The following is an 8,648-nucleotide window of genomic DNA, read 5'->3' on the forward strand; positions in this document are numbered from 1 at the left end:
TATACCTTGGATTAAGCGGTTATTTCGTAGATATGACACACACACACACACACACACACACACACAAAACAGAAGTGACAGAGGAAAAAAATTAGATAATTTGGACTCAAACAAAATTAAACATTTTTGTGACTTAAAGGTCACCAACAAGAAAGTAAGGAAACAACACGCATAATGGGAGAAAATATATACAAGTCATATATCTGATAAGGATCTAGAATCTAAAATATATTTTTTTAAAAATGATTACAACTCAACAATAAAGACAAGAAAGCCAATTTAAAAACAGGCAAAGGATTTAAATAGACATTTCGCCAAAGAAGATATACAAAGAGCCAATAAGTATGTGAAAAGATAGTCAACAAGATTAGTTTCTTAGAAAAATGCAGGTCGAAACCATGATGAGATATCACTTCAGACCCATTAAAATAGCTAAAATTCAAAAGATGGACAATAAATGTTGGTGAAGATGCAGAGAAATTGAAATTTTCATATACTGCTAGTGGTAATATTAAATGGTGTATCTGGTTTGGAAAGTAGTTTACAGCTCCTCAAAAGGTTAAACATACTGTTATCATATGACTCAGCAATTTCAATCTTATGAATATACCCAAGAAAAATGAAAACACACATCTACATAAAAACTTGTATGTGAATATTCATAGCAGTCTTATTCATAATAACCAAAAGTGAAAATCTAAATGTCTATCAACTGATGATGGATAAATAAAATTTGGTCTATCCATACAATGGAATGTTATATTATTTATCCACAAAAAGGAATGAGGTACCGATTCATTCTACAACATGGATGAACCATGACAAGACCATGCCAAGTGAAAGAAGCCAGTTGCAAAAGACCATATAGTGTAGGATTCCATTTATAAGAAAAGTCCAGATGAACAAATCCATAGTGACAGAAAGTAGACTAGTGGCTGCCAGGGGCTCGGAGAAGGGAGAAATAGGGAATGATTGATAACGAGGATGGAATTTCTTTTGGTAGTTGATGAAAATGTCCTGGAATAAGACAGTGACAATGGTTGCACAACTTTGTAAAAATATGAAAAATCACTGAACTCCACACTTAAACAAATGTTTAATGAAATTCTTTAAAAGCGTGAAGGAAGAAGTCTCCTGGGTTTGGGACCTGAGCATCTGAAGGAACATCTGAGTGAAGGAGATGAGTCCAGTTTGGGACAGGTGGCACTTGAGCTGCTCGTGGGTCATCAAAGTGGAGGCATCCAGCAGACAAAGTCTGGGTGGGAGATGCAGATCTGGAAGCCATGGTCTACAGATAGCGATCAGGCCAGGGGTGTTTGAGATGGCCCAGGGAGGATGCTTAGGTGGAAAAAGGCCTATGACCGAGCCCACGGACCACCAGCACATAAGGGAAAAGGAGCCTCAAAGTGGATTGATTGGGATTCTCCAGAAAGGGAAGAGAGATATGTCAGGAAAGGGGGAATGATCGGCATTGCACAAGCTAGGATCATCCCTGTAATATGAGCCAGGGGAGAAGAGAGGTGGTTAAGCAAGTGGAAAGGGGGCATAAACAGTACAGAACAAATGTTTAAATCTGTTATTGATGCGGGAATGGACGATGGACAGAGATCAGTGTGTGTGAGCACCTGAGCTCCCTCATATTTTGCCTCTTTTGAGCCCCACCACCACGTCAGGAGAGCAAGATATAGAATACATAAAGATGCATGATAATATTACATATTATTAGTAATAGTAATTAATGCCATATATATTATATGCTAACTAGATTATGCAGTATTAGTAAGAGTAACATCTTCCTGCGGGTTGTATTCTACGTGCTAGGCGCCACGCTCAGTGCTTTGCCACTGCTTTCTGGGTAATTCTCACATCAACTTGAGGAGATGCTGCCACTAACCACCCCCACCCCAGACACAGATGGGGAAACTGAGATTCCCAGAGGTGAAACTGTCTCCCAGGGTCACATAGCTAGAATGTAGCAGACATGCTATCTGAACCCAGGCAGTCTGACCTCAGGAGTCTGAGCCTCCCCACCAAGAAACAGAGTTTGGAGACCATGACATTGACCTGGGGTAGGTCAGCTACACATGCTCTAAGACAACTAGAAAAATTGGTGCTGGCTTTTTAAGACAATCTTTTTCGCATGGGCTCTATTTCTTTCATGGCGAAAATCTTACAGATTTTTTTGTCGGTTCCCTAGTTTCCACCTTTTTCTTCAGGCTACAAAGGAAAGAAGGAAGAAAGGGAGGGAGGGAGGGAGGGAGGGACGGAGGGAAGGAGGGAGAGAGAAAGAGGAGAGAGAGAGAGAGAGAGAGAGAGAGAGAGAGAGAGAGAGAAGAAGGAAGGAAGGAAGGAAGGAAGGAAGGAAGGAAGGAAGGAAGGAAGGAAGGAAGGAAGGAAGAAAGAAGGAAGGAAGGAAGGAAGGAAGGAGAGAGAGAGAAATCCCGCCTCAGCTGTAATTAGAGATGGGAATAAAACCTAACTCTGAAACTTGCTGTTCTCAGCAAGGTAGTTGTCATTCTGAAGCAGGTGCCTTATACGGAATGGATATTTATAGAAAATGATATTTATAGAACCAGTGCTGAGCTCACCAATTGTCAACTCTCTGAAAAGAGGCTCCCAGGAGTGTTTGAAAAATGAAGATGATGAGCCACTGACTGAGAAAGTGTAAAACAGAGCTCCTGAATGGTCTGTCTCAGGAATCCTGAATCACTGGGAGAGAACTCCACTTGGGTTCCAGAAATCCAGCTAGAAAACATTGGAGGGGCTAAGGTAACTTGGAGGTTTCACTACCAGTGAATAAGGGCAGCATGGGTCCAGGTCTATGAGCAGGGCAGTGTGGTCTAATATGTAAGGACTTAGACAGTTTACCTAAAACCTGGCTCTGCCATACCCTTTCTGAGCCCCAGTTTCCCCTTCCATGAAATGGGTACGATGATGGGAGCACATATGGAAAATGCATGTAAAAGAATTTAACGGCAACTAGTATTTCAATGACTAGCTCCCCAAATCTGTATGCATTACTAGAAATAGCACACTAGAGTCCACTGGAAAACAGAAACTATGTAAGGATGTGTGTGTGTGTGTGTGTGTGTGAGAGAGAGAGAGAGAGAGAGAGAGAGAGAGAGAGAGAGAGATGGACAGGGACAGAGACAGGGACAAGGACAGAGACAAAGAGAAAGAGAAAAAGGAGGAAAAGAAAGAGAAAGAGAAACAGACAGGGACAATATACAGAAGTTCTTTCCAATGGCGACAGAATGGGCTCTCCTGTGAGATAGCGAGTTCCCTGACACAGCACAGGAATCGTGAGAGTTCGTTCTTGATCCTGTGACTATTACATTCTGAACTAGTTTCTACTTTTGGCAAGGCAAAGCAGTTTCAGTAACACAGAGGATCTTGGATTGTCAGCTAAATTTTTCAACTTGCTTTGTAAAAACTGTTTTATTTCCCATTAACAGGCTAAAAGTTACTCACAGACAGGAGCGCGTTGGTAGATCTGCTTGACTTTAAGCAAACACAATATGAAAATCTTGGTTCTTGCTTTTACTATAAACCAACCAACCAAAAAAGAAAAATCTACCAGGCAAGTCCTTTAAACAGTAATTTTCCCCAGAATATTCAGAATATACATTCAGGTTCATATAAGATTTTTCCTGAGACATTTATTTCATGCTGGAAAAGAGAAACTATAATAGGAAGAAATTAATCTGGACAATATGCAAATTAACAGCCACAATTGTCTGCAGTATTTGTTAAAGTAAGCATCTCTTTGGCCTTAAGTGACCCATAACGGCAACATGCAGTGGGTAGAGCAATATTGTTTAAGTTAATTAACAGAGAATGTTCCACTTAATTCAATAAATATAATAAATTACAAATTAAATAGTAAGTTAAGTAATTCTAAAAATAGTTCTGTATTTGGACATTTAATAAACAGGGGGGAAAAAAGAAAGAAAAAATAGCAGAGAAAAGGAGAAGCTGGAAGAATAGGATAAAAGAGGAAACAGAGAACTTCAGAGAGATGAGAAAGCTTTCTGATCCTATAAAATCAGGACTTTAGTCAATCAGCTAATTATGAATCTAAGAAGTCAGTTATCACAGGGAGTCACTTTAAAGTCATCTGTACCACATGTAATTTACTTCACCTAATATGTATGAGTGTACGTTTGCTCTGTGAGCATGGGTGGCTGAAATATGCTTGTGTCCTTCTCACGTAGACCATATCTATAACCTTCCTGCTACAATTTCCCATTTCCTGTTCTTGACAGTGTTCTTGACAGTGTTCAAAGTAACCTATGTGCAGAATCATTCCCTGCACTGGGGTGGGAGGGGGGAAGGGGGGTGTCCCAAGTCTCTTCTACCTAGTCTTCCCCAGTTTCCAGCTAATTTCAATTCAGTTTCCTCAGTCACTTCAAGTCTTCTCAAGTTTCATCTTCGTTTTCATAGAGACGATAGTCCTTTTAATCCTCATGTTCCTACAATTTCTTTACTACTTAATTAAATCAATTAAAGATAATAAAAAGCACAACTGCCATCCAGTTTGGTAATAAACACAACTGATAGGGGAAGAAGTATCCAGGTGGGAGTTCAACAGAAGAAATGGGACAAGTCTGTTAATCTGATGAGTCAATTAAGTGGAAGCTGGTCAAGAGAGCATCTTAAAAAGTGAGTGTTTAAAAATGAAAATTAGACATTAGAAGTTAAAGGTGTTTTTTTGCATTAGCTCATTTTGTTCAGTCATCCATTTATTCTTCAATGCAATAAATATTCCTTCTGTGACCTCACAATAGTACAGTGCTTCCTGCAGTTGATCGGCAGGGTCAGTATTATTGTTCCCATTTTATTGATGGGGGTGGGGGGAGGGAGGCTGGAGCCCGGGCATTTGACCATTGTCATATATACAGAAAGTAAAAGTGCCAGGCCCCAAACCTAGATCTCCTAATGGTAGATCCTTGGGTGCTTTTTACTATGTAATGGTGTGAGTTCAGATTTATCTTCCCCTTAGACTAGAAGTTCAAGTTCTCCACATTGATAGTGTAAGTAGAAAGCGGACAACTCTAGAAGCCATTTTGGATAAATGACAGATAAGTAGATGTAAAGGAAAATTTTCCCAGTGTAAGGAGCCAGAGTGCTGTGAGCAAACAGAAGGCACATCAAGTGGAATTAAGAAGATAATTTAAATAAGAAACTATTTAGAGAATTGAGTTAGAAGAACCAGCAAGGCCTATGAGGCACCTGAGGGCTAGCAGGAATGTAGCTGTCACCACCCTAGGCCTGAAGAGGCAGAGGCAGGAAAGAGCGTTATTGTAGCTTGTGGGGCTGGAACTTGGCGGTGGGGGGGGGGGGGAGCGGGGGAGGGGAGGGCTGATGCAAACACTCCTCCTTAACCAAACTTTAGTCAGGCTCCTCTGAGCCCTCTTCTCCTCAAGGCCTCAACTGTGGCCCCATCCTATCTTTGGTCTGCCGAACCCAGTTTTAGCAAAGAATCATGCTAAGTTGATTTAGAGAGCATCCCCCTACCCTTGATATCCTTGGCCTGTTTTTAGCAAGAATCCTAATCCAGTTTAGCAACAACCTCCCTACTCTTAATATCTCTCCTTGGTAATTTCCTGTCTACTGACCCAGCTGTTTCTGCTATACTTAGAGATGAGCTCAGATTCTCTCCTCTATTGCAATAGTCTTGAATAATAAAGTCTTTCTTGCATCTTTAACAAGTGTCAGAATAATTTCTCTTTAACAGGATCTCCTGGCAAGCACTATGCCCATGGAAGGAAGCAGCCATTGACAGAATCTCAGCTCAAAGCAGGGAGTATAAGAAATGCCCCCCAGCCTCTTTCCTCTCACACTTCAATCTCTTGCTAGTGCCTCCCATTGGCTGAACCAAACAGGCCATTACAGGGGAGGGAGCCCAGGTAATGTCATCTATCAAGGTCAGACTTCCAGGACACAGAGAAGGTCGAGAATGAATCTAGGGAGTAAACAAAGAAGGAGTGGCTACCCGGCTTGCCAATGGGTGATATAATTGATAGGGTCAGAATCTCTTGACTCTCAGAAGGTGACACTGACACCAGAAAAGGGACTTGCAAGAAATTGAAGTTTAACAAGGCAGACAAGTGGTGTGGCAGAGGTGACTCTCCAGTTATCCTGATTCAAGCAAGTCCCGGTAAGGGTGAACTGTGGTCTTCAATCTGTGAGTTGAGAAATGATCACTTGGTGAAGTGCATGCCCTGCAGATCCTCTCTCCCCATTTCTTACTCTTGTTGCTGCAGGCCTTGGTAGTCTTGTGCAAAATAAAAGCATGGGGTCCTCCAACCAGAACCATCTGCATCTTGCTGTTAGCCCCCTGGACTTCTCAGACACAATGCATGCAGTACTACAGAGGCCTCTAGGGACTAACACAGGCACAACGCAAAAAGTGTCCATGGGTTAACTCCCATGGGTCATTCTTGACCAGTGGGAACCAACCAATAAACAAATGTCCACTTTCATCTTCTGGGTGGACAGTTCTGATATGTATTGCATGGGCTCTCCAGAAGGTCCCACAGGATGGACCACAGTCACCCCAGCATTGAACAACTTGATATATATCCCTGGCCCAGCAACCTCTGATTCTCTATTCCACATCCCTATCCTGCATTCCTACTTCCTGGAATTATATGTATTATGTAACTTGGAAAAGAAAAATATGAAGCTTTCCAGTTGAGCTCAGCCTTCCAGGAACCAACAGCATGCGAAAGGCCCGGCCTTAAGTATTTGGACTCATAGTTCGAGATTCTCAGTCAATAAATGTGTCTTCACCCCTGAAATGCTGCCATTTCTGAAACAGATGAGTTAAAATATGAATAGATTCTGCATTAGTTAGGACTCACTTGTTGCAAGTGAGAGAAAAAGAAATCACACCAGCTTAAGCAATAGCTTGGGTGAAAAAAGATGGAGAATTTACTGGCACATGTAACCACCCATAGAAAATAGAGGTACATTGGAACGAGGGTTCAATACCATAACTGTCATCCTCTCTCTCTCCTTTAACCTCTCTCATCTCTCAGTTCTGTTTGTTTGCATTTTGGCCACATTCATTCTATTGCAGATGAATTACTTCCATGCAGAGAATGTTGAGCTTAGCCAGTTAGTAAAAAAGAGAGAACTTCTCTCTCCTGGCAACTGTATAAAAATCCCAGGAAATGATTCTGATTGGCCCTGCTTGGATGACACATCATCCCTTGAGCCAATCACTGTAGCCAAGGAATTGGCTACAGTGATTGGCTAGACATGGGTCATATGCCCACACTAGTGGGTGGGGCTGTGTGGGGTTCTCAGATTGGCAGCTTTGACAGAAGCTTTTGGAAAGGATTTGAGGAAGAATAGTTCCCTAAAGGAAGGTACAGTGGATACTGGATGTTGGTGTTCCATCCATGTTCCTCAGGCCTTACTTCTTCAGCTGCCAGTATCTGCAGCTCTGGGACTGAGGGATTTGCCCCTAGTTTACGGAAGATATTTTGCCCACTGGCCCAACAGGTGGGAAGTGTGAGCTGATTAACACTGTGAACAGCCGTCAGCCAGAAATGATATGTTTGTACCCCATCTGCCCTACTCTTTGGGTGAGAAGACTCTAAGGGTTGTATTTCCCACTATTTCCCAGAGTTCCCTGTATGTAAATCTCCAGCCACCCTCAGAAGTGGCTGGCTTCATCTGTGCTGTTAAGACCCCTTCTCTATGACGTCTTCCTCCCCTCAGTCTGTTTCCTGCATTTTCCAAATCAACTTCTTGAACTTGAATAATAGTCTCAGAGTCTGTTTCTAGAGGAACCCAGATTCAGAGGGAAAAGATTGGTAGAGGCAGGGGTCACTGTTTTATGAGAAGGACAAAAACAAGTGTTGTCACCCACAGCCCTGCCCCTTCATTTACTTGTTCATCTGTGGTGTTTTAGGTCAGGTGTCCAAGAAGCAGCTCCTGAGACCTGGATTCTTGGGTTTATTGAAGAGAGCTCTCAGAAGAAATCTATAAGGAGCTGAGGAAGCAGAACAGGGTAGAAGAAACCCCCACTAAGGGTGAGCTCAGCTTAATCCCAGAAGGAGCTCTGGAGCATGAACAGAACCAATAAATTGTTTCCTCTACCTTGAGACAAGGGGGCCAGACCTCGATACGTTGGTATTGGTCAGCCCTTGGCAACAGGCTGCCCTCAGCCAGAGTGGGCTGAAATCATTCTGGCATTCCAGGGTAGGAGGCTCTGACATTTACAGAAGGTGGGATCTGGCCGGAGCATGGGCAGCTTATAGACTGCAGGTTATAGGAAAAAGGAACCTCAAAGCTGCTGAAACTTTTGACACAAACATCAAATACTATATGTATTGAGTATGACAGAATTAGAACAAATGAGCTTTGCCATCTCAAAATTCACGGTGCACTTGTGGAATTTAAAATTAAGATACCCTGTACCAGACACCCAGCTCAGGGCTGAAGGATTTCCGCCCTCATAGAGTCCATGGTCTCCCTCGTCAACCCCATTCCCCACTGTTCCCTGCAAGCAGCAAGCAACCGTGTTCCGGCCTCAGTCTGCTGCTCCGCCCTTCCAGGCCTTTGCATTCTCTGTTCCCTGTGCCTAGAATCTTCTTTCCTGTCTCACCTGCCTGCTGATCTCCCACTCACCCTTT

Source organism: Rousettus aegyptiacus, unplaced genomic scaffold (assembly GCF_014176215.1).
Source record: "Rousettus aegyptiacus isolate mRouAeg1 unplaced genomic scaffold, mRouAeg1.p scaffold_m13_p_14, whole genome shotgun sequence".
Lineage (NCBI taxonomy): Eukaryota > Metazoa > Chordata > Mammalia > Chiroptera > Pteropodidae > Rousettus > Rousettus aegyptiacus.